This window comes from Falco cherrug, chromosome 7, assembly GCF_023634085.1.
Source record: "Falco cherrug isolate bFalChe1 chromosome 7, bFalChe1.pri, whole genome shotgun sequence".
Classification (NCBI taxonomy): domain Eukaryota; kingdom Metazoa; phylum Chordata; class Aves; order Falconiformes; family Falconidae; genus Falco; species Falco cherrug.
The window spans coordinates 18,312,770-18,340,263 of NC_073703.1; the positions used below are offsets into that span (position 1 = coordinate 18,312,770).

General features: G+C 40.4%; 1 long non-coding RNA gene across 2 annotated transcripts; it reads right to left on the reverse strand.

Moving 5' to 3' along the window:
- Positions 1–117: 117 nt before the first annotated feature.
- On the reverse strand, positions 118–26,115 carry LOC106630902 (uncharacterized). 2 transcript variants are annotated; one of them, XR_008733318.1, is made up of 5 exons: positions 25,978–26,115; positions 11,488–11,673; positions 10,261–10,484; positions 4,425–4,468; positions 118–4,120 (listed from the first exon to the last, which is right to left on the reverse strand). It is a non-coding gene; the product is annotated as an uncharacterized LOC106630902 (long non-coding RNA). The 2 variants fall into 2 exon arrangements; XR_008733319.1 differs by lacking the exon at positions 25,978–26,115 and adding an exon at positions 12,999–13,897.
- Between the last annotated feature and the right edge of the window lie 1,379 nt (positions 26,116–27,494).

The window sequence follows — 27,494 nt, forward strand, 5'->3', positions numbered from 1 at the left end:
CTTTAGCCGCTACTGGGCGGGGCCGGCGGGAGCGGGGCGGGGAGCTGGGGGAACCGGGCAGCGTGACGGGCCGCCGGGAGCTGGCGAAACCCGGGGCAGGTCCTCTCCCCTCCAGCTTCCCCCCTACGTGGGTCCCTCAAAAACTTCCGACATTTCAGCTTCTCTAAAGCTGTATTTAAAATCCCCCCGTTACCTACTTTATACAATTAATTGACAAGCTGAAGAACACCTCTCAGAATCGGGTATGAAGTCTGCACGTTTCTATTGACCTGTGCTCAAGATGCCTGTAGAAGCCTAGCTACGGGATAAAAATACTATTTAAAATCAGTTTCAAATCTTCTACAAAATCTCCCAGATCAGCAGAATTCTTTCTGAAGCTTTGGCTAGTCGCCCTTTTTGGGAGAAAAATATTTTCCCCCAGTCCTCAGGGGACTAGATAACCATATAGAAATTGTTTATATATATATATATATAAACAACTAACTAAATAACTAAACATCTAGGAGACAATTAACAGAAAAGATACAAGTGGATGGAGATGAGACAGAAAAAGACCCTAAACTTTCTCTGCTGCTTCTTCCCAAATGGTATTACCACTACAGCTCTCTAAAAAACATTAAATAATCAGTTTCTTCAACAGCACGCCAGGAAACAAATGCCAAAACCCCTCTTCCCCAAGGATTCCATTGACTCAGGAAGAAGGTCCACCAACTTTCAGAGCTGAAGGCTTGGAGGTGGCACAGGGAAAAAAGGTGCAAAAGATCCTTTTGCTGTCCCTTCTCCTCGGTGAACAGCTACATACCTCACTGGAAATAAATGGAAATTTCTCTCTTGTCAAACAAAATAACAAAATCTGGTTCCCTCACCTTGCTTCTGGAAATAACAGCAAACAACCTTCAGATTTAACGTTTGATCTTTGCTCACACGATATCCTCAATTTGGAACAGCAACACTCTCAAATGAGAACAAAAGTGTATCTTGACTTAGCCTCCAGCACAGCAAGGCATTCAGACAGAAAAGTGGCAGTAAAAATGGTTGAAAACCCACACATATCTCAGAGATCAATAAGTCTGTTTACGAAGTTCTTTTTAAAATCAAGAGGTGGCTTATATTTGCATGGACACGGTACTTGTGAGCAGCGTACCTTTCACAGAAGGGACAGGATACACAGCTCTACTATCTGCTAAGATCCCAAAGGGAAAAATATCTTGTGCCTTCCAGTCCTCAGTGCCTCATTGTTCATTTCCCATCCTGTTCAGGTTTGCTGCAGTGTGTTTAAAATGCAAAGAAGAAAGAAACACAACCAGAGAATTCTTTTATCCTCGATACCTTATGGCAGTTTGTGTTCAGAAATTCTTACCTTTAATGCCCTGGTTGTTTTCCTGAACACAAATTAAGCCACAGGGACAGTTCAGTAAACATATGGTGTGTGCAGATTTCCGAAGACAGGCTAAATAACTTCAGCACGTACAGTCACCCCGTGCAGAGAACAGGGAGGGGAAAACACTTCAGAAACATCCAATACACCCTTGCCCTGCTCCTTCCGTGAAAATGAGTACGTACAGATGGAAACCCATCCTTTCCCCCAGTTCAGACACACCTGCTGGTCTCGCCTCGATTTGAGAGCTCCCCCAGGAAAACTTTAGAACAGGCTCCTGTTCTAAAGCTTGGTCATCTAATATTTTTTTTTTCCCCTTACATCCAGCCAGAACTCTCCCTTTTTTCCCAGCTGGTGACCACTGACTTCTCAGACTCCCACTGTACTTTTCAGCAAAGAGTCTGGCTTGGTCTTCTTGGTGCCTCCCTACAGCAACTGGGGGCTGCTGCTGGGTGCCCACTGGGCACTGACCCCCTGTTTGGGTCATCTGCAAACCTGCTGGGGCTGCAGGCACACGGGTAGCGCACCTGCACCTGGGCAAGCGCTTTGTGCCCTCCTAGCCATCCAGTTCCCCCCGCTAAGGTCACCCCGGTTGGATGGTCCACCTCCACCTGAGGGGCGAGCATCTGCTGTTGCTATTCCTCCCAGCTGGGCGGCCACAGAAAGTGGGCGCTCCAAGTTGGGCCTCCCTTGTACGATCTGATTTGGGAAGAAATCGGGCACTGCGCTGAACACAGACCTACCTTTTTTCACATCAAAGAGCGGACCTCTATGGCACCAATTAGTTTCTCAGCTAAAGACCTAAGAATGTAACACTTGCAGAACAGAGTCCAGCCCAGGCAGAAGTTGCTCAGCTTATCTGAAGGAACAGAATAAAAATGTCCTCGTTTTGCAACCAGCTGGGTCAGACTCCTTACAAGCCAAATGTATTTATGTTTTCTTTCCATAATTTATGAAGTTTTTAGAATAACAGATACTGAAATACCTACTTCACTCTAGTTCGGCAAGGAATGAGTCCCAGCTGCATAATTGCTGTCAAACTCATTTTGTACAGCATTTCTTCTTGCAGCAGTCTGGTTGCAGCTTCTCATTCCTTTTTCCTAAGAGCATTAAAGACTCCCAGGGCCCGAGAGGCTTCAGGTAACCAGCAGCCAACTGTACAAACGTAGAGTTAACCCCAGCAGTCCCTTCTGAGGGTGAACTAACCTATTAATAAATGATTCCATTCCCAGTCTCGCTGTCACCACCTACTGATCTCTCATGACAGCAGAGAAATGAAGGCTGCTGAGGAATGAAAATTTTGCTAATGATAAAAATGATGAAATGGAGCATTAAAGGAAAAAGTCCCCTTTACTTTAGCAGTTTAAATTGAAGGTGATGCAGGAACACATGGCAAAAAAAGGTCATTAAATAAAAGCGGTGAAGCTGTTTCGCAGGTTTACCTCTCTTCTAGGGCGTTGTACCAGATGATCATAACAGGAGACAGTGACAAATGCATTCCAGCTGAGATAAGATATGTGGGTCACGCTGACTTTGCAACATTATAAACTGCTATTGGGGATAACACACAGCTTCTCTGTGAGGTAATTTACCTTCTTTGGATGAAAAGATAAATGTGAATTAACAAGCAAGAGTCTGAAACATCTGAGCTGTGCTATTGATCTGCTAAAGACCTAGATAAGTCACAAAGAAACTAATGCTTGCTTTGCTTGAGATTAGTGATGGATGGGATAGCAGATTTAGCAGCTAAGGGGCTATCACTGTCAAGAAAATCCTAACGCTAATTTATTTTTTTTAATTATCCTGCTGTAGTAGAGAAAATAAGTCCTGTAGCAGCAGTAGGCAGAAGTGAGAAGTGATCTTTTACTTATGACATTACAGACTGTAAACAAAAGTATTATTAAGGAACAAAAATACTCAGTGCTTCAAATATGTTCAACAGAAATACAGCTGTTCCCGATGAGAAAAAAGTGAATTTACTAAATATTTAGTGTAGTATTGAGTTTTCAAAGAATAAAGAGAATAAATGGAATGTCTCAGCCCAGAAATGACGTTTGTGCAAAGTACATGAACAGAAATTAGTCTTTTAGGGGTGCCATGTTCTTTGCTTTTTTTTGGGCTTCCACCTCTGCTCAGTCCTACTGATCAAGAGTAAAAGCTGTGAGCTGTGCATCTAAAGGCTGACGTTGACTAAAAACACTAAAATGCATTTATATCCCCATCATTGTATAGCATGTATTTCTGAGTAAATTCAAGAGTTCCTAACATGTCATATTAATATTTATTACTCAACTATTTGAGTTTATAAAGCACCCACCTACTCTTCTGAGGAGACACGCTTTTAATGACTGAATACATAAATTCCGAAGACCACAGATGAATTTTACTCCATAGTGACACTACACTCCAATGTTTCTTACAGAGGGTATTTTTGCTGGTTGGACATGAAATAGTTGTTATTCTAGTTAAAAGGACAGGATAACACCAAAACAAATTCCTTAGGTAGTTTGTTGAGAGGATCTTTAAAAATAAAAATTGTGGTGTAGTACTAGTACACCAGATTATGCTTCTGTGCAGGCAGAAGGATTAGACAGTTCCATCCAGGCTTATGTGTTGACAAAATCATTTTTCATCCCACAATCTCTTACCTCCACACAATCCTTGTCATTTCTTTGTTTCCGCATTAGCAATACCAGAAAACATAAGTGCTTCTTAAACCATGCAGCCCAAACTCATTTCATGCTGTAAAACAATAGCAGGGAATTAGGACACTTATTTCATCACTGATTTTCAAGTCTCTTCTCCAGCCAGCATTCAGCCTTTCAGGATTTGGCCAGGGTCAAGATGGGAGAACGCCTTAAGCTCTCTGACTGCTTCTTTTATATTTTCTTTGGGTGCTTCCGTTTCTCTGCAGTTTCTGTCCCATTCCTATTACTCCACCCAATACCAAGTTTGTGGCTTTCTGCACCCCTCTCATTGATCAACGTTATTTACATTGTTTAGTAGTAGCCATAGTAAATGTCCTATATATTCTACAGTTTCTTACCGTTTCTCTACTTTAATGTTGCAGTTCAATTGCTTCTTATTAACCTGAAAAAAAAAAAAATAATTTCAGGTAACCTGAAAACAGGCAGCAATTACAACACCATCAACATCAGCCAGGTTTTGTACAACATCCAACACAGTGAGCTGGGAAATGAGCTTTTACAGCACAGAGCAGAGTCTGAGCTTCCTTGCCAGCTGGCTGCCTGGCTAGATGACCTATTTGGGTTATGGAACAGAGCATTTCTCCTGTGCATTTGGCATGACTTTGCTAGCATTCAGTGATTAAAAAAACAATTAGAGCGCCACGTCCACTATGTGCTTTTTAATCCAACTAGCAAACACTGGGGAGAATACTAGCTGCAATTACCAGGCTTTCTGCTTCCATTTTTTCAAGCAAATATTCCAGGCATAGCAAATACAGTTCTTCTATATAAAGAATGTTGTAAAACCGCTGCTATAATGACACTTCTGCTTTGTGCAGCAAGAACTTTATCCACTTATCATAACCAAACTCCTGTCCCCCATGAGAAAGAGTAGAGATCGTAAGTTCAAGCAAAAGGACTGAATTGTCTCCTAAGGAAATTCACAGTTCAGTTGAGAATCTAAATGTTTACGGGTAAGTAAGTTCTGTTTCTAAAAGCTTTTCAAAAAAGTTGCGTCTATTTAACCAGATTTTTACATGCGAGCTCAAATTTAATTATTTGTCAAAAAGTGCCCCTCAAGATAACAAGATCCATTTGTAGCTTTTAATTTGGAAGCAGAAAGATTAAATACCAGACTGACATTTTTTTTTGCTACTCTATCCTATCCTATCCTTGCCTGTGCAGGTTTAGAGGCAGCATTTGAGTAACCAGCCTGCAACAAGCTCATCTGCCCAAGTGCCCAAATGAATGTGGCAGCGGGAGCATCTTGGAGGGAAACCAGTCATTGCTTCCAACCCAGCAATCATTGTCACCTCCGCTGATTTTGGCTGTCATTTAACCGCTTGACCAGGTCACAGTTTTCTTCTCAGTGTGTTATATGCAATGCCACCAGGACATACACCTCTGGAAGGAAGATTCATAATTTCCAAGGCCAAATGAGATACTGAGAAAAAACTGTCAAGTACTTAAAGGTTTACTCTTTTTCTCCCTATAGCAGCACCCATAGGAAAGTATACACTGAGTAAAAGTGTTCGACAGCATATGCTTCCATAACTGCCTACTCCCTTGGAAGCACTGAGTCCAGGTGTTAGTATATGTTCTAACTTGAGTGTAGAAGAATGCACTAAGAAACGTACTTAGAAACATGCAGAACCCGTCACTCCTGCGAGATACCACCAAACACAATTAATTCCAGAGTTCAGTTTAGCGTTTGTGAATAATTAAAAAGCTGAGGAGCTCCAAAGGGGAGCTTAGCAACGAGCAGAAAACTAAGAAGAAAGATGCCATTTGCAAACAGCAGAGTATTTAACATACTAATCCGTAACCATAACCTTAAGCCAACCAACAGAAAGGGCAACTGAAGGACAGTTACAGAAAACAAACAGCAGTCCCAGAAAGGGCTGAGAGCAACGTGAAAAATAATTCTGCTGCCTGCATCCATCTCTTCCACTAGCATTTCATTCTGCCCGTCAGCCTTGGCGCAGCCCTGTGACGAGCCCCAGGCTGGCGGAGGCTCTGCTTCCCTGCCCGGCACGGGGATGTGTCTGGAGGAGTCCTGGGGCATGTTTAGTAAAATCCCTGATGTTTTATTCAAGAGCCTTTACAGAAAAAAGCGCACAGTGGTTAATGATACATTTCACTGCTGATAAAACAGCAATTTTGTGCTCCAACGAAATTGCAGGGGTGAAGTGGTGAAAATTGCCTCTGCGTTGCTATAGACTAAAGCCCACAGGTTCCCGCCTGCCAGGCATTGCCAGGCTCTCCCCTCTCGCCCCCTGTGCCAGGTCTGTGAAGGGGCATGCTGGTATGGGGCACTGCATAGCTGGGGAATCACGGCACAGCCAGCAGTTGCAAAGGCGGCTGAAGAGGCTGTTTTCAGAGGCTGCGGCTCTGCACCACGCTCCCTGCCTCGCACCATGCTGCCCGGCATGCTGTGACCCGCTGCCCAGAAGCGGGGCTCACCCAGCCCCCAAAGCTGCGTTTCCTTTGCCACCTGGCAGCTGAACTCCCACCAGTCCCTCGAGCAGCGCCCAGCTGGTAACTTGTCTGTGCCAGAACCTTCGGCACCTTTTCCCCAAAGCAGCGTGTGCTCGTGTCACACCTACTGCTCAGCACTCCAGCAGCGAGGGGAACCAAAGACACACAGTGTCTCCCCTAAGCAGATGACAAGCAGCAGTCCACTTACGTGACCCTTCCTCTCAAGTTGTTATATTCCCAGATACTCTCTTCCTAATTCTGACCTCCTCAGCACCCTTCAGAACCAGGACAGGCTGTGAGCGCGGGGCCCACGCTGTGCTGCAGGCAGCTGGCAGGACCAGCGCAGTCTCACCCCGACGGCTTTGCTACGCATCAGTCCCTGTGCCTGCTTGAAGCTCATCCTTACTACGGAGATGATCACAGAGTCGGTGCAGAGGCACCAGCTGATTTGAGTCCCAGAGCTACTGCAGGAAAGCATGGCCCTTCTTTGTGTCTCTGTAGAGAAGGAGATCTAAGGACACTGTAACTACTGTTTTGCTTGGGAGGAGGGAGGAGAGTGAGGGAGAAAGTCCTCTCATTTCACTGAGAAAATCTCAGATCATATAGAACTGTAAAAAGTAAAATACACAAGATTATAAAAGGACTTCCACCGGTAAGCCATATTTGCTTCCTGTTTCATATCTTAAGACAAATTGCTTACTTCAAATCAGAAAACTTTGTACACACATGTACTGTAAAAAGTAACTATAGAGTTTGTTGTGTGTTTATACTTGCACAAGAAGCAGACTTAGTTTTGGAATAAACAGTTGCACTGAAATTGTATTTCTACAATTTAGAAATCAAACCTAATCTAATTTGCTACAGCTGGACACCACCTGCAGAGTACTGTTTAAGTACTCTGAACATTACGCACTTATCTTTTAAATATTGATAATGCCATTTTTCATTTATGTGACATGAAGTCCCACAGGGAATAATTATGCTAATAAACCTTAATGATTCTTGCAAATAAATGATCAAACAAAATTGCTAGTGTTGATTTATATTAATGGATGCCTTTAGGAGGAGATTTGTCAGGATGTGCTGCTTCTTGAATCCCAATTCATCTTATTTAGCAGAAGAATGTACATAGTTTGTAAAACAGATTAAGTGTTTAAAATACAATGTGTTCACAGAGTTTCTGCAGTTCATAACGTTCAAGCATTATTATCTTGCCTTATGGCAAATCTGAATTAAATAGCATCTTTGTATACAACTTTCCTTGGTTCTTTTTTTCCCCTCCTTTTGTCCCTTGTGGCTAAGAAAGTCCTCCTTTTGAAGATCTTTAACTTCACCTTTCTGTTACTCATGTAGGAATCCATGATCACTTGGCTGTCCTAACAGACAACTGCCACAGTTGAACATCTTTACTTTTGCTGCAGTGAGTCTAGAAACATTTGCGATGCCTTAATAAGGGCGCATCACCTGATGCCAGTGACCTACACAATTTTATAGGATATGTTCAGCAGCTTCTGCTTCTCTTCTGCTGTCAGATATGCTGGAAATTCCCACTCCCCGTCTGCTTATACTTTTCAAATTTTAACCAAGTTCATTCGGAAAATATTTTACATGGGCTTGCCTTTTAGCTAATAGCTAAGTTTGAAAGCAGTATCAACGTGCTTCTTTTACTCCTGATTGTAGGGCAGGACATACTTAAAAGTGTCACAGGAGAGGAAGCTAAGGAAGTAACAGCAGAAGGAACTTTAATTTATGAATTTAAACTTTAGTGGAGCTAGAAGAAGAAAATAAGCACACGTTTTGTCTATTCAGCAAAACACACCCGTACAAGTGCGAGGTGGTGTGGGGTCAGGGTTAGAACCTGGCAGGGGAAGGAGAAATGTGCTTCCTCTGCCTCTGCAATACTCAGTGCCCAGGGGTGCGAGTCCTACAAGTAGGCTTAATTCTTTGCTTGGACAACTTTGCTGAATTGATCAACTCCAGCAGGACAACAGCAGAACAAAGGCACAGGATGTTTTTGTCTTTGAGGCAAATAATATGCTTCAGTAATCAGTCATTTGCTGAAACCTCTACCCATCCAGAGATGTTCAGGATTTTTTTTGCCCCTTTTTACCTCCTTCTGCTTGTCCAAAAGTTCAGTTTCAAAGAAAAGCTAAACAGCTTACATTTTCTTTCTCTCACAACGTAACCAGCTTCCACGAAACATGACATTGCATCCACAACAGGTTGGTATTTCAAAGAGTTGACACGAGTGGATTTTACTACTGACTGGATAATACAATCATGAAATCCAGCTGAAACATTGCACTAATTGACTCCATGCACAAGGAAACCAATAACTGCAGCACAGGGATGAAGGTCTGTAATAATGCTCTGGAATGAACTGGTGGTTTGAATTATTTCTTCAAAGAGGAACATTCCTCAAAAGCCTGTCAGGTAAGGCTTTTCCTTTGTAAACTGGGGGCTAATCTTGCAGACCCTGGAAGTAATGGAAATTCCAAACACTGAAGGACTGCAATATTCAGATTAATTTTCTTACAGTTTGTGGACTGCTAATCCTCAGATTTGTCAATTCCACTTTAAACACTGCTACAAAAGTCTTTCTTTGCAATTCAGAGCACCGATTTTGCATGTGATGGGGGAGTTTGCCAGTCCTGCATTTCTGTTAAACAATGAGAAACCTACAGCCTTGTTCTGTTCATCCCTTGCATGTGGATTCTTTAATAGCTCTCCAAGCAACTAGCAGGGGAATATTTTCAAATATGTAATTACCTTTCGTATGTGACAACAGCAAAAAGACTTCAAGCAATTAGTAGGATTGGACACAGACTGAGGATTAGGTGTGCCTGAATTCTGGCTTTGTCCGTAATTTGGTGCACAGTGTTCAGAAAGCTATTTTTTCTTACTGCTTTTTTGCATGCCTGCAACAACGCTTATCATACTCACACAGGAGGAACATCCTATGGATTAGTACCTGTATACCTGTACAGCATCTGAACGTGTACATCACTGGCTATCAGGGGCTCTCGCCATGCTGTGGGGACTCATGCTTGCCCAGAGGCATGACTGCCATTCTCATCAGCCTCTCTGCTCATTGCAAACCATAAAGTAGTACTAGTCTCACGCTCTGACTGATAGAGGGCTTTCTAGGAACAAGGAACCACTTTCCCAGGAGGTCCCTGGGGCAGTTTGGGCTCTGGGGGACAGTCAGAGCAGGGGAAGCACCATGTTCCCAGCCACAAAGTGCTGTGCTGCAGGTCAGGAGCCTCAGTCCTATCTCCAGCTCTCTGTGCCTCAGTTTTTCTAACAATAAAATGTGAGTCAGCCACATACACTTCAGTGTACAAAACACACAGCACTTGCACGTGCATGTATGTAACTTTGCGTGCAACTGAAGGCTCAGTATTGACTTCTAACACAGGTAGTGCTTATGTGACATGGTGAGGAGTGACCAGCCTTGACTATGACCTGAAGTCAAAGAGATTTTGCCCCTGGTTTGAACAGGGTCATAATCTCAGTCCCCATTTTATGCATGTTGCTTTTTGATCAAAAAAAAAAAAAATTAAAAAATTACCCCCTCTTATTACTTTCTGCTTTAGCTTACAAATAACTGTTTCCTACAGAGATACAGTTTTTGGTTAAGAAGCTAATTTTAGTATTTTCAGAAGGATTCTCTCTACCTGCTTTCTTGTCTCAGTTACCTGTTTGGCATTTTCTTACCGCAGGCACTTGCTCTTCCAAGTGCTCTTTTGGGCACTCCTCATTCCTGGCCTCAATTTTTCTCTTGTTGTGAAGCACTTTCCAGGCCTTGCCTCACTTCATTTACAGGTGAGGACTATTACTGCTCCTTCCTCTTCCTGAAGTGACTTCTCCATCGGTGGCTTTGGAATGACCTCTGTCATCAGGCTTCTCCAGGATCCAAGAGCTCTGTTGGGACCCGACTTCTGCAGACAGAATAAGCAAAAAGTGTGAATGTGTTGTATGAGACTTTCTCACTGTCCCTCCAACAGACAGATTCCTCTCTGCTTGGTTTTATTTGGACATGGGTGCTTGACCTGAGATATTTTTTTGAAAGAACACTTCTAACCTCTAGAAAGCTTCTGACGTCTTGCAGAGTAAATTGCCTGAATCAGTCTGTCTCTTGCGTGTCGACAGTTCTACTACAGATCTTTTCCCCTCTGCCTTGGAATGGTGTTAAAACCTTCACTCTACCGGTTGCATGGGGAAAGCAGTCACTCCTAAAATGTCTCACCTCTTCCTTCCACGTCATTTTAAAACATAGTGGTCAGTTGAATCCCTCTGCACATGACTTCTAGGCGCTTGCTTTTTATCTGAAACACGGTCATTTCTTATTCTCATACCATCTGGCCAGACATGTCTGCTTTTACTGTAGATGTTCTAAATAAAGATACTTGATCCTTAACAGTTAGCTCACGCAGTTTAAATAAAATGTATATATATTTACATCTAGATAATGAAATATTCACTTACACTTTTTTTTATGCATGTAAACTGAGATTCCAAATGGATGTCACTATCAATTTGCTAGTTATTCATATACATTCCTTAGCACTTATATAGTGGATTGATTCTACCTTAATACTCACTCGTTTTCATCCTGTGTCTCCTAAATAATTCATGTTTATTGATTACTACTTACAAGTACCACTGCATTTTGACACCAGACTCTTCAGTGGCAGCTGCATAAAACAAAATTACTGTTACCTAGACTGCAAGGTTCACTTTCTAAATATTTTCCTCTTTTAAAAACTGCCTCAAAAGGAACAATTTTTTTTACCTACTTGTTATGTAATGTGCCAGTTTCCTGAAGGACTATACATTTTTATTTTATGTTTGGGGAGAAAAAAGCAAGCCCTTCTTATAAATTTCAGTATTTGAAAAACTGCTTCTCTTTACCTTCCAGGCAGCCTGTCAGCAAATACCCACCTTGCTTGGCTCGCAAGATGGAGCAGCAAGTCACGGGAAAGCACCCTGTTACTCCGCACCCAGCCTGGGATGATAATGGCATCCAACCAGTCCAGACCTAAGGTGGAGTCCCCCTGCACAAATCCTTCTCTGGACACCTTGAGCTTGAGGACACAAGCTGGAGTCTCTGTAGCAGCTTGTCCCCAGCTGAAAGCAAGAAAATAAACAAACAAACGTATTTCAAATGCACTTTCAAAGATGATGTGAAATTTGAGACTATAAAGTGAGACATATCTTAAGTAATACATAAACTTAAATACCCAGTAGTCTCAGATGCAGAAGACCTCCCTTCCATACCCTCAGCTGCACCAGATTAAGAACTTGTTTCTTTTTCTCAAGAAGCAGTAAAAAAAATGAGATGTTTTTCATCCCAAAATGTATGAAGCCCTCTCTAAATATTAATTTTCTGGCCAGTCCTAGTCAGCGTTAAATGACTGTTAAGGTTATAGACAGACTCTAATAAGCAGTATTTCATCTTGGGTTTGAACACTTTAATTTAAACTGACCTGAGTAAAAACAGAAAAAATCCTAAACATTTGTTGACATTTGTTTTTTAAATAATATTGCTAAAAATGTATAATTCAGCAATAAAATAGGCAAGGTGTACAAGCAAATGATATAATAATATCAACAACAATAATAATGCTAAACAAGCTTACTCATGTCATACTGCAAAGGCAAAGCCCTTGGAATGAACTTACAATGAGGCACTGTAAAAACATTAAAAAAATACAATAACAATACCAGTACACAATAAATACCTAAGGACACATCCCAAAGATGTTTACTGTGAAATCTTTTCACGCTATGTAGATTTCATTTAAACAAAGTTTTGAACCCATTCTAGTTGGTAATCTTCTAAGCATAAGTAGGTGCAGTAATTAAGATGCTTAAACATAAAGCCATGAAGTAACATGACATTCATGACATGCATCCAAGCTTTTCTGTAGGTCTCTTTCAGGTATTATTTTTATTGTTGATAACCTGGAAACAGTGACATTTTTAAAACAGGTCAAGTAGGTTTTAACCTTAATAAAAATCAAGAATTAATGTATTGATAGCATGTCATAGTGTTGTTCAGGTGGAGAAGCTGACTCTCACCCCTCCTCAGGGCGGACGGAGGGGAGAGGTGGGTATCCCCAGGCCACCCAGTGCTGCGGAAGGGTTTGGTACCATTCTCACAGAAGTCATGTGGAGCAGCAACACTTTTCCTGCGCTTTGCCCCGACAGGGAAAGCCACACTGTGCAACCACTGATTTACCAAGGGACAAAAAGGGGAAATGAGCTTTTGCACCTGTTTGCCTTAGCCCTGGGAGAGGATGTCAGGCTGGGGATGGCTATAAATATAAAATAAAATATACTACAAGCCTTTACATTGGCTTAATGTAAGAGTTTGCTGTACTCTGCTCTTCCCTTAACTTCACAATATCAGCGATGCCTTGTTTTCCCAGACAAGTTTCTGTACGACTCACCATTTCTGTTAACTTCAGCCTCACATTCACTGAGGCCACTGAATATTTATCAAATTTTGGACATTTCTTTTCTTTTTTTTTTTTTTTTTTTCTGAAAGATTTGCATTTAAATAAATAACAACAAAAGAAAGAGCTGAAAAGAGTCTTCCAGAACTTTCTTTCCCCCACTTTACCTCTTTCAACTTTTGTACCATCATTGCAGTTATTGTCTACCAAATCTTCCCAGGCAGACAGAGAATATATTACTGCTGCAAAACCCAAGATGCAGTTTAGGAACAATAACCACATGGGATTACATGAGTTTACAACATGCATATTGTTATGCTACCTGTAGCTGTTTATTACCATTATTAAAAAGTCTACAATATTTGCTTAGACCTTCATGAAAACTGATGTTGAGTTTGCTGTTTATTACCTCTATGTTATTTGATTTTTCCTGGAAGATGCTCTGCTAGAAAATGTGAATTTATTTTCCTTTAATTAATTAAAAATTAGTTTCTCTCGGCATAATTTTCTATCCTCTCACTGGGCAATAGCCACTCTTCACACAAAGAGTCTCCTGGCAGCATCCCCTCCCCATTTGGGTACAAATGCCACCTGTGAGGACCTGTCACCCTCTTTGGTGCCAACAGGACAGATATTTCTGTTGGGCTGGCTCCAACAAGGGTGGGAATCACAGCTCTTGCATGTTAGTTCTTGCAAGCAACAAAAAAGAAGCACCAAGATCTCGTCTGCCCACTCCTGGCATAGGCTTTCTCTTGCCCACAGGCACCCCCTGCAACACCTCCAACATCCACCAAGCAGTGAATAACCTGAAGACCAGAGAAACTGAGACTTTTGCTGCTAAAGGAAACGGCTGCTCAGGACACAAATAGCTGTGGGGAAAGGCTCTGAATCAGTTTTCCCTCCATTCCCACTCAGCACAGAGAAAGGGAAGATGTAAATACACCAAAGGAAAAAAAATATTTTTTTTTTTTTTTTTTTTTTTTAAAAAGAGGCACTAGCAGGAACCTCAGCAGCTTGAAGCTGCTTCTGATGGTCTGCAGGAAAAACGAGCCAACCTCTGCTAAATGTCCACTAACCTCAGAAACAATGGAGCTCGTCGTCCTCTCCCCAGCACTTCCTGAACTCTTGAAGAAATGAACAGGAGCAGCCCAAGCTCCTCTCTCCCCTCCCTATGTTGTGCCTGAGAAAACCTGTGCCAGGGAAAAGGCAGAACCAGATGATGAACCAGAGACATTTGAGTGCATGATGCCTCATACTAACTCACACTTGTAAACAGATGGTTTCAAGGGCAGCTTTTCCATTTGTAAGAGATTTTTTGGCCTTGCTGTTACCATGATGATGTCGGAGGATCAAGGATAACACAGCAATGACTTACAACGCCACAGCTAGAGGGATAGGACAGGTGTAAGAACAAAAATTTCCCTCCCTTTGCTGGGTTTGCTGGTCTTTATGCTGGTCTCACTAACATAGCCGCAGCTGCTAAACTGCACTGCAAGAATATTGAATGCTTTTTCAATACTGCTCTTCCATGCTAGCCACTACAGGAAGGTATTACAGAACTTACACAGAGAACGGCTGTATCTTCTCACTTCCCAAGTGGGCACCATGAGAAAGTTGATATACCTGTGGACCACCACACTGCACCTGTTCTGGTGGCAAGTGCTACTGCTGAGTTTTCCCTTTATACCTTTACTAGAATGAATCCGTACCTTTCTAAGCTCAGAGCAATTTCCCGTCCTAAGGAAAAAACATCTCCTCATTCTAAATCCGCTTTAACGATCATGCCTACCCCATTCCACTGAGACTGTTCTGAGGGAAGAGACTCTAATCTATTTAGCTTCACGGAGGGTTTCTCTCTGACACGTGCTCTCCTAATAGACCATTTATCAGGATGAAGGGTGATCCCCAGAGAGCGCAGACAGCAGGACAAGCCTAGCCTGAGTGACAGTCTGTCCAGCAGAGATTGACTTTAATGAAGCACAGAATAAACAGGAAGATTAAGAGAGTGCAAAAATCGGTGACAAGTTTTGAGTTCACCTGGGCAGCTTACTGTGCAGCACAGATCTTCTCACTGAGTTATAAATGTCATACATCTGCTTGGCTGCTCAGGATCACCTGTAACACACAGAAATCCTACACACATTACAAGAGAAAGCTCTCCCCTCGATTCTCACCCTTGACAGAGGAGGGTACCTGCTCTAAACCCAGGAACACTCACAAGCTGTAGGTGGATGGGACTCTGGCAGTTGCTCGTCCAACCCCCTGCTCAGAGCTGAGCCAGGTTCCAGCATGTTGCTCTGGGTTTCAGGGCTCTGGGATTTCCTAATATTTCTTTTCTCTCAACAACCTTTTGTAGATATTCATCATGGAGTTTCTTTCTCTGCAAGAGAAATCTGGTGACTGTGTGGATCCATCTTAGCAAAATTCAGACTGGAGCATCTCAACTCAGTTAAGTCCTGTTCCTGCCAATGGACAGAAGCAGGTATGCCTGCCAGTTATAAGTGTCTGCCTCAGGGTGAGATCATGTCAGCACCTCTCTCCACTGGCTGTCGATGGAAAAATATCAACTCAGACACAGACATCTCTGGACAATGACTTTCATCCACAAACATCAGGCATGTAGCCCTGAGGTGTAGCTCATTCTTCATTCTGACAAGTGTGACTCTTGCTCCAGACATCTCTCTAACATCTTCATACTTATTTCTTTTGCTGGACTCTGATCAAAATTGATAAATGCAGGTGGAAACTGAGGCTATGAATGGAAAGAATTTTTCACCCAGTGATAATGAGCTACAAATGTGGAAAGGAACCTTACTACTACAACACCTCACAGCTAGAAAAGCCTGATTACAAGGTAGGCATCCACTCATGGTAAATCTTCTCGTCTCTGGATCATCTGCTGAATTTAAATAGACCATTTTGGTAAAGCAAAGAAACCAAACATTCTTTTTTCTGCAGATGCTAGTATTGGAGAGAAGACAGAACACTGACAGGATACTTTATTGCCAGAAAAGTGAATGGGAGTTTTTGCTCTGGTTTCTAGAGCAGCAGAAACCAGTGTTAATTATTTTCAAATAGTTTTGTTCATGCAGGTCAGATAAACTCTTTATCTAAACAAGAGCAGAAGTTTCCAAAATAAGTAACAACTACAACACACACTGTTGCTGCAAAATCTCAGGAGCACCTGCAGGTTTTGACATAAAGTGGCTACATAAAATTGGACTTCTGGACACTGTTCTAGAGTTCACACTGTCTAGTTTATTTCCCTGCAAAATTTCTGCTTTGTCTGCACTAGTATTCACATCTGACATCCAACCCAAAAGACAATGGTTGCTCCGCTGTTTAGACTCCTGTGTTTGTGGGGGTTTTTTTGGTTGGTGTTTTTTTTTTTTTTTTTTCTTTAAAGCATCATATATAAAGTCTTTCTGGAAGTATAAGAATTGAAGTTACATGTGAAACAAGCGATACAAAAAGTGCAATCTTTGATGTTTTAGGGTCCTAATCTGCCCATGCTGCAATTTTACACGGTCAACAGATGATGGCACCAAAATTCAATCTGAAAGCAAACACCACTCAGTAACTGACAGATTGCTTGGAGAAACACAACAGAACAAATGTACTGAAATTTAGCTAATTTAAACTGTATAAAATACACATAAACTAAGTAAAGGATGGAATGTGCCTTTTAAAATAAACCATCACCTTTCCCCTGCTCCCTCTTCCCCCATGTCCCATACTTCAACCTTCCACCAGTAAACAAAGATTTTGCTTTTCAAAGTCTGCACAGAAAATTAAGACACTCGCTGAGCAGTGTTACTTCTGAAAGATACTTGAGGATAGAGATTCATGCTACTGGAGTCACCATACTTTCAGCCTCTGCTAATCTTGTGCTATGCACAGCAGTAAGCATTCTCTTAAAAAGCATACGATAGCTACAGGATCAGATGCACAATCAAGGAGGTGAAGCTCAAGAATGTATGAGCAGTAGCCAAGCTGTACTTCCAAACCCATAAATAATTTGGCTTTTAGAAGTCACAAATGTACTACCCCTCCACAGATATTTCCGTGACTTTCTTAATTCAATCTTTGTCAACTGCTGTGGTTTAAACACCATCAGTTTTGGCTAGCACTTGAAAAACCATCTGGTATATAAATATTCATCAATTAATTTATGGGAAGTATAGCATCCTTTCAATGCTTCTCAGGTAAACCTCATGTACAGATTTAAAATAGCAGGAGTAGTATAGATGATTTAAGATTCAGTAACCTGATTAGTAATAGTATTTCTAATGCATATTATACCTTAAAGCAGAAAGGTGTTAAATAATTCAACAAGAAGTACAACAAATGAACACTTAGGTGGTTAACAATTTACTGTTCTTCAGTCCTTGCAGAGGTTTAATGGAAGCTATGTTGCTTAATCTACGGAAAGTGTTTTCTATTTGCCATATGTTAGCAGAATCATCATTAAAACTGCAAGTTATTATTGGAATGAGCCTCAAATATTATACACCAGCATCATGTCCTGGAACCAATGGTGAGGTCAGCATTTTGTTCATGGTATTATGCTCAGATATGCCTCAAGCAAGACAAAAAGGTCCATTAATTCTGAAAGGCCAAAACCCCAATAACTATACTTGTTAGAAGTGTAATTAGTAGGTTGAATCCTGCAGTCCAGAATAACGCTGGTGGCTAAACATTTTTTAAAGGGTAAAACGCAATAATAGTATCTTACAAAAAAAAATCTGAAACTAAAAAATACTCCAAAGCCTAACTATGGAATATAGAGCAAAACATTTTTGACACCTAAACATTCATACATTGCTGTTGCCAAAATGACTGTATTGAAATGTGAAGGCTTAAAACTGCATCTTCTGTATTCAGAGATCACTGTGAAAGCAATTTCTATAAGCTGTCCATTAATTCCTTCCAGCTCATTCATTTACTGATAGGACTGTCATTTTTTGACAGACAGTAATGAAGGTATTAGTAGCTGCTTTAGCCTGCTTTGTACATTTTATATACCATTTCTTATTAAAGAATATTTTGACACATTGTAACAAGACAACATTATCCTTTATGCTTGATGCACAGGTAACATCTTTATACTAATATGTGTCTGTTAAAAAAGAGCAAAGATTTTTATTATTAGAAACTATACACTCTCTTTGCTTTTAAGGTATGACAGGAAAAGGCCTTGAGACATCAAAATCTTCCTATTCAAATATGTCTGAGTTTTATACCGCTGAAAATAAAAACAAGAAACATACCTTCATTCTTCATACAAAGTGTGTTGTAGGGATATTTTTTTTTTTTTTTTTTTTGAGGTGGGTGGGTGGTGTAACAAATTTATCTGTACTGTTCCAAAATAAATCTTCTGTTCTGATTGATGCTTCTCCCTGTGTATTTTGATTATTATGTCTTGGTCAGTTGTTCAGGCAAGACTTTGTAAACGAAAGCACTGGAATTGAAATTAAGGAAATAATTTGTTTCTACTAGCTCTACTTAAAAGTCCTATATCTGATTTTCATTGAGGGCTAATTTTAGAAAGTTGCTTATTCTTTCTGACTTTGATCCATTAAAATCCTTCCTTTCTCCAGCTTCCCACTGCAAACGTTTTACAGGACTTGTTATTAACTAGGTACAAAAAAAAAAAAATACACCGTGTTTATACCATATATACCAAAACTATAAATCTGGGTTGGGCTTCTGCGTGCAGCTGTAGGAGAAGTGAAAAATGACAATAAAGGTTGGAGTTAAAAGGCCAAAGTTGCAGTGTTAAAATAGCAGCATGTTATTTCTAGTCCGTTAAGTAGCTAAAGTCAAAAGTCAGGGCAGACGAGAACTGATCTTGTTCAAATGAAGTATTTACATCTTTTCTTTGCATTACTGTTTTTCCTCACAAGACCACTAAACCAATGACTAAATTACCAAAGTCTAACCCCTGTCTCTGTCAACAGCTACAAGGAGCACAACTTCATCTAAGCACTTAGGTACCACTTTATCCTGAAAAGCCACCCTTGGTTGAGGAGCTAACAGCCTGCCAGTCTCATATACAGGCTGTAAAAGCAAATATCATTCCTGAGTCATCATGCCAGCAGGCTTTTCTTCCAGCTAAGTGGGAACACTGCTGGTATGGAAAGAGTATTTGCAGAGAGGTAGGTAACACCAACCTACTAGGTTAAGTCATTCTTTTGCTCCCTGCTCACTGAGGAAGGGAGTTAAATGAGATACATACAAGCCCAAGCTCCTACTAGAATTTGATTTGACCAGCATTGGAGCATGCATCTTCTGCAGATAAAATTCTTAATGAATCTCAGCTAGTTTGATACTTTTAATTGGTGTGCTAGGTCTATTCTGTGATGATCCCTGCTGGGACCCACAGTACAGTGGAGGCTCACCAACAGAGGTCAAATGAGATGAGTGAGGTGTCACAAGGAACATAGTTGCGGCAGCAGAACATTTTGTATGGCTTAACAGCTGTGCCTCAGGCTGTTCAGTCACCCTCTCTCAACTTTACCAGCCAGCCATTGTATCCAAGCTATTTTCGAGTTAACTCAAGTGCAAATACAAGGCTGGCACCCTGAACTGCCTGCACTGTAGATGAACCAAGGCAGAGAAGAACTGGATCAATAGGAATTTCAGTCAGACATCAGGTTCACACACCCATTAACGTATCATTTAGAGAACAAAGGCCCTGGAAATTAATAATCCCTGAGGCAATACAATACCCACCTGATAGCTGGCTAACCCCTCCCAGGGAAAAAATAAGCAAAGCCATGATTCCAGCTACTAGAAATCAGAAGAGATGGACTGGAGGGGCAGCGGAGGTGCCTGTGACTGATAGTAAAACACCAGAAGTATTAATGGAATTAGTTCCTCCACTCCTGGAACATCGCTCAGTGTTGAGGGGATGGAGAAGATTAAGATCTCAGGAGGAGCTTCAAAAGGCCAAATCTTACTGGCCATATAATAAAAAAAAATAAATCTTTTGTTTTTAAGGCAGGCATGATGATTGTAGTACTGTATTTATCTTTGGCCAGCTTTATACTCAAAAGCAAACCACCATGCTCTGTTCTTACGGGAGAAATGTATGTATGTGTGTATCTGTGCATTTTAGTAATTTTATGCAAAAGTTAATCCAGTGGTGTGATGAGAAATGCACATTACATTTAAATGAGCAGAGGGAGTAACAAAGAAAACAGATGAATCCCATTACAGGTGTCTGTGAGGAAGAGAATATGGATGTGAAGCTCCAGTTTGAGAATTTTAACAGCTGTCAACATTAAAATACTCCAGTGGGAATTAGAAGAGTAAAGCCTTTAACAAACCTTGCAGGTTACTGATGTTTGGCCTGGGTATCCACAGAGGGTTGAAATTAATGGAGCAAGGTTTAAACTCAGCCAATGTGCTTAGGATAATTTTGTGTTCTTGGTGAATCTCGTCTTCATCGTACAGAATGAACTTCTGCCTTTTACTACAAGAAATCTAGTAGTATTTTCAACCTGCTGAACGTTCCGACCCATATATGCAACCAGAGGACTAAAAGTACCATCTCACTCCTAAATGTAGCACAAGAAGATTTAAACTGTAAGCTATATGAAGAAGCTACATAAACTGGCAACTTGCTATTCACTTGCTTTTAGTTACAGCACCAGAAGGGTGAGCTAGGTTCAATAACAAAGCATACAACAAAGTTCAATCAACTTAACCCCTGTTAATCACAAAAAACCCCGGAGACCCTCCTTAAGAAACAGATATTCACCTTGTTTATAGAAATTCTCCCCACTACTATGAAAGCAGCAGGTTTTTTGCTATGATTATTATAACCAAAACTATGACATCTGCAGTAAGATAGGCTCGAAGTTGCTCCTTCCGCTGGCTGCCCAGGCTACTCAAGAGGTGAAGATGGAGGGGTGCCAGAGGGAGCCGGCAGACACACTTTGCTGCTCCTACAAAGCACTCCAGCACAAGGAAGCTGAGAATAGCAGTTAACTCTTACCTCAGCAACCGTTCTTCTAAATCCAGTCTTCTACCTCTGAAAGAGATACACAACTTTGTTTTGCTAAATTTTATAATTTGATGGAAGCATTCTGCATAAAAAGCTTATGAAACACCAGTCATAAATATACCTAAATTATCTGTCTTAGCCTGCTCCTATATTATAGGGACATTGCATGAATAGTATAGTGTACTATATAGTTGCCTTTTGATCGGTCTAAGAGCTTAGTTATTACGCATCTGTGTTCACACAACCAGCCTTTACCCAAAACAGGGTGAGCAGGGACTTTCTTGCCCTGCCTAAGAAGGAGGGCAAGGTGGCAGGACTGACAATCATAAAGCATATAACCAGGCATCACTACCTCTGTAAAGATCCCCAGATAACAGAAAACCCACTGGCACAGCAGTTTACCACAGCCTTGTCTATTGTCTATACTCATTTTTACTCTTCAACAGGATCATAATCCCAGGACAATAAAAATGAACAGTTCTACTGTCACCCACAGTAGCCGGTGTCCTCTCAGTACCACCCTTCTGACTGCTTTTGCACACAGAAGTTGTCAAATACTGGAAAAATAACAAACAGAGAATATTAAGAATAAAAGAAGCCCGCAAGACAGATACAGCTTTTTTAGCACATTCTCTACAAACAGCAGTAACACACAAAACCAGCGATGAGCACAGATGGCTACCCAGGGTCTGTAAACAACTTACCTGGGCTACCTGTGTCAAGTTAGAAGACACTGAGGCTTAGGGATGAGCCTATAATCAAGAAAACAACCCTCCTCTATTTTCAACCTACTTGAGCAAGACTAGTAGAACATGAGAATCCATGCTATTTCTAAAAATCACTCTGAGATACTTAGCATAACCTAGACCTTCTCTTCAGGGGGATGATTAATGGTATTTGAAAATGAGGAACCCATAACGTATGCAAAGTAACAGTTCAGCCTACTTCAATGCAAGACTCTTTAGATCCGAACAGATTATGTAGCATTTCTTCTAGAAGCTCTTCAGAGAAGTCAAATTTATTATACCTTGCCACAAATAAAGAACAAGTCGCTGGCAGGGGTACAATGCTTCTTTCAAAGGACTGCAGCACAAATGCACTATAACGTGTTATGTTAAATCAAATACTAGCTCCTGATCTGCATAAAAGATTATTTTGAGAGGGAAACATGTTGTCTTACCTTCACACAAGAGCTCTTTAAAGTCCAAGAATTTTTGGCAAATAACTATGTGGCTTTCTGCAATATGCAGCACTATGCTCAACATTCAAAAAGAAAATACACATTACAGGATCCAAACTACATTGGTATTTCACTTTCAAGATTGAGAGATGCTTGGATTTTAATGCTTGTTTAGCTTACTTCAATATTTGAATCTGTATTTAGACATCATTCTCAAAACTTCAACAAATAATGGACAGTTCAGACTGGGAGCTTCCATCTGCTCTGGTAACAAAGAATTAGTTAAAAACATTTTCTTTCTAGCCACCTGGTAAAAAAGGATTCTGACAGTCTGCTCTCCCATACGTTCATCTATCCAGGTAATTTTAAATCAGTAAATAATTACAGGTTCCCAGAAGACTTAATGCTTATTTACAGTTTTGCAAACCATTAGAATACTTACTTCAAAATAAAATGAGCTCCTTTTATGCTTACTTGTCCTCAAAAGAAAAATTATAGAAATAAAAATCAGAATAAAAAGATAACTTTAAAATGGAAGCTGTAACTCGATTTGTGACAGAGGGAAAGAGCAGCTTTAGCTTTCCATGCCAAAGGTGGGAAACTACTCCTATTGTGAAGTCAAGCCTGTTAATTGTTATTTTGAAGGTTATTCATACCAAATGCAAATGCAAGGCCATTTTCAATCGTTTGCAGTACAGAGGATGTCCAAAACCCACATCCAGAAACAGGTTAAGAAACCGAGTATTTACATCACAGAAATTAAGAGCAATTTGCACACACACCAAAAAAAATAATAATCTCACATTTTAGCATTTGGCTGAGCCTGCAGACAATCCAAACCTGTACCTCCAGGGATTATTAACACTTTGCTAGTAAATTTAACCTTTAAATTAATTTACTGCAGACTGATGAAAGCAGAAAAAAAGCAGCTGGATTGAAGATCCAAGGTGAATAGAGTACTGCTCTGGTTTCTTATACAAGTCAAACCTGTACTGTGGCTGGAGCAGCATGCTACTCATCTCAAAGTTGCCTGAAGGTTATGTGAAAATTGGCTACATCTTGCAGCACTAGCATCAACTGCCATGAGGAAATCTGCTTAAGTACAGACTGCGGGGTATGGTTTGCAGTATGTACTTTTCAGAAGGTTGCTAGAGAAATGAGGCAGTTCTGAGCATACTTGAAAGAGAAAGGACCTGACTGTAATTAGGGACTAAGTGCATTAGAGGCTTTTAAAATTTCACTTGGATACCAAATTACATATCAGTTCTCTTTCCTTAACAAACAACTACAAAAAAGCTTCTGATCTAAAATAAGCTTCTTCAAAACCGAGTACAGCCGTTATTATTCAGCCTTTATATTGTATCATCACCCTGAAAACACCACCCAATGAGGTCTTGTTGTAGTGAGAGCATAAAGCAGAAACCCTCTTACAAGTGGCAAAATTCTGAAAAATCAAGATAATTACCACCCTAGCTCATCCTGATTTATGAGGCTATTTTTAGAACAGTATAGGCTGATGTGCTCTGAGCTTTTCTATATTTGCATTAAGTCCTCTGTGATTCCTCCTCTGAAATGTGTGCATATGCTGAGTCCATGTGAGATGCTACCACTGGCGCTTGTCATAAGAATTAAATCCCTCTCAAGCTTGTTTACAGCTCAGCACTTGTCATACTGCTCCCCTGAGCTTCATGGCTGGTTGGTTTTTTTCTTTCTCTTTGGCTCTGTGAAAGATTTAATTTCTTTTTTGTTTATGTGTGTACTTGCACTTGCAGGTGCAGAAAAGAAAAAAATTGCTGTACCCAGATGTTTTGAAGCTGCAGTAGCATACATACAGCTGAAATTAAGGAGAAAAACTGGAGCAGATAAAACCAATTTTCTCATACAGCGTTCTACAGCATAGTTAATAAACCTATCATGTTTCATTGACAAGAAGACTCTTGAATTCAATTTTAGGAAGACCAGAATATTTTATAGCTGCTGTCTCCACTCTTTTGCAAAGAGCTTTTTAAAGTCTGAAGGTGGTCCAATTACTCCCATTTTCAATTTTGCTAATATCTTCTTGTAGTGGTTACAGACTCAAGTCATCAGCACAGCTACTGCATACCAAGCTTAGGTCATTACTCAATCAGTTGAACCTCAGGGAGTTTTATCTAGATTTTCAGCCATACTTCAAAGAATATGTTGTATTGTTTTAAAAAAAAAAAACAACAATAAGCGATCCTTTTGCTTCTGTAGTAATAGGAGAAACCATTGCCTGGACTGCCTGTAGAGACTCTAGTTCCAATATCTCAAATCACATCTAGTTAAGCATGTCTCCATTTCACAACCGCAGCTGGTTAACCTCGCAATTCATTTACCCCACCACATACTCCTAACAGTCCATAAACGGGTGCAAAGATTAACGAGCTATGGTTTCGTAGGCAACTACTGTAGCTATCCACCTACAAACACAGTAATGGCTTGTCTGCTTCACCTTAACAGCCTTTCTGCAGTCAGCAGAAGGGCTGCTAATTTCTTTGTTCAAGCTCAGCACATGCATTGAGAACCTCTCCTTAGATATACATGTTCCTAGTCAATTAAGTTTATTTGCACAACTATGTGCAGAACAAAATAGTTCTTTTGTTAACTTTCTTTTATCGACTTCCACCTTTTAACTTTTCTAATCATGTACAATCTGTAATGCAGAACTTGCTGATGATGGGAATGGTAAAAATACAAGCATCTGATGCAGAACCCACTGGAATTTTAAAGGACACCATTGTGAAACCTAAATAGACAAATCTGCTTTTCTTTTAGCTGTTTTCAGCTTTAGTAACTTCCTCTAGGGCTTCCACTCGGCACTGTATGGAAGAGCCTGATCAGTGTCTCCATGACATGACCTCTACAATCACAGTGTTCTGCCTGCTGTTGCGGTGGGGAAGATTATTTTTAACTTTGTTTTTATATCTATACCTTTGTTGGTTTTTCTCTGTATTTGCAGTTATCGCCAAAATAATTTCTTTCTCCAGTGAGGTTCAGTGTGTTCCTGACTTTAGAATTGATCCAGCATAGTATTCAAAAGTTTAGGGTATTAGAGAGGCACCATGAAATTGGTGAATATTAGCTCTATAAACAAACAAAACTATTTCTTCTTTCTAAACGCTTTGATTTTATATCTCAGCATTACTAACTTTACTATGCACAACTAAAATATACACTGTCAAACTGATGGCAAAGCAGCAAAGATATGTTTTGTGTAAAAAAATGCAGGAGAGAGAACTCTTTTCCTATGCTTAGAAAAAGAACACAAGGATAGTTAAACCGAAACTGGTTTTACAGCATCCCCAAAATGCAAGGTGTTGCACAAATAAAACAAGTCAGTATTGACTTAATATGTCCTCTAGCAAGGTCAAAGGTTTCCTGCTCTGTGCATGTTCTTTTCAACAGATTAAGACAAGACATCCTAGTGGATAATACAGGTGAGGTGCAGAAAGTGCTTTTCACCTCCCCTGAATGATATGGCAGTGAAACATACTTAGCTTGATGAAAAGGAATTATTACTTGAGTTTGGACTGAGTGAACTTCGTCTATTACTGACCTTTACCTAATTGGTGTACATTATACTCAAGAATACCAGTTTACAGTCAGGTCAAATCTCTCTGTGCTGTGAAGTAACTTATAACAGACAATTTGGTCAGATGCTGCACAGAATCTCCTGTTTCTTGATAGACACTTCTACTCGCATTAACGAAAAGATTAAAAGCAGAAGCATTTTGCCTGTACATGTTCTGTATTCCACTCACAGTAAAGTTCCCATTTGCTGCTGCTTCTTATTGATCTTTCATTGCACTGAGGCATCTTGACAATCCAACAACACTCTTCATTTGCTGCTTTGTATTTTCTCTGGAGATTATGTTCAGCAGAATCCCTACCAGCTTTAGCATCACCTATAAGCAAGAGAATATGGCTGTTACTGCAGGGAGTCAGAGGTTCAGGGTGGATATATTTTATCAACTCTGCTTAGGGATAAACAAGAGACTGACCTTTGAAACATTTTTTCATAGTTCCCTCCCCCTGCTCCCTCCAGGTTATTTTATGCAGGGTAACATACGCATTATATAAGAAATACAATCAAGAAACTCCCATAACAGTGCAAGTGAACTCTAAGCTCTCTCAAACAATACCTTTTGTTTTGATGGACAAAACCAAGGACTGCATAAACACATCAAATACAGAATACATTAATATAAACCACACATGATGTGAGAAGACAAAGATATATTTCTATTACTGACAAAATACAAATGGCAATTCAGAGGCAACAGCATGTTAAAGCTTCCAAGATCCCACTGCTAAAACAGCAGTTCCCTAGTGCAGCTGAATCACCCTGAAAGCTCACAGTTAGAGAAAAAGAGGTCCGCTTTCATGCAGAATTTTCTTTTCATTTCAAAAATGATTAAATTTTCCCATATATAATGTCTCTGGATCAAATGTGCTTTAGCTGGGTGGAAGTGCACAAGTCTAGTGACAGTCTGAGAGGCACAGCTGTCCTGCACAGGACGATGCTTCCCAGAGCCCTGAGGGATGTCTGCTTAGCGCACATCTCACCTACTTTTATGCAGAGGGGAGATGAAATCCCATTTCCCACCACTGAGTAGCTCACCTAGTAAGAAGTGTGCTTCCATTAACAAGATGCTCCAATTCAAATAGAATGGCAATTTTAAAACAATCCATTTAAACAACTTCGTGCTCAAGAGAGTGTAAGGATCATTGCTGAAATCTACCTTCTTTTTACACAATAAGAAAAGATGACCTCTTTCGTTCTTTATGACTCTGTTCATCCACATCAGGAAAAATAAAACCAAGTTATGTTTTTGTTATAATTGTACATAAACAAGTGTGCATGTGTGTACAAGGAAAAATAATGGGAATGCAGTAACAATCTAATGTAGTGAAGACTTCACCTGACTTCCTACATGGCCACCACTCAGCCCCTATCAAGTTCCTTTTTTCCGAAGGTTTCCTTTCCGGCTGAGTTCTTCCTGATTACTCACAGTACTGGGATTCATTTTTCGTTTCTCCATTCTGTCCCAGGTTTACTTAATGATAAGATTTCATATATAAATAATCATAAATTAAAGTGTGAGTGATGAACATCTTCCTGAGTAGCAGACTAGTTTTCTACTTTCTAAAATCCTACACTGTAACATTTGATTTTTCAGAATTTATACTGAAAATTCATCTTCTGTAACTGCAATAGGGTGCCCCTGTTGCAACATGCTTGCTTAGATGAACCTAATATGCTGAATTTGTATAGATA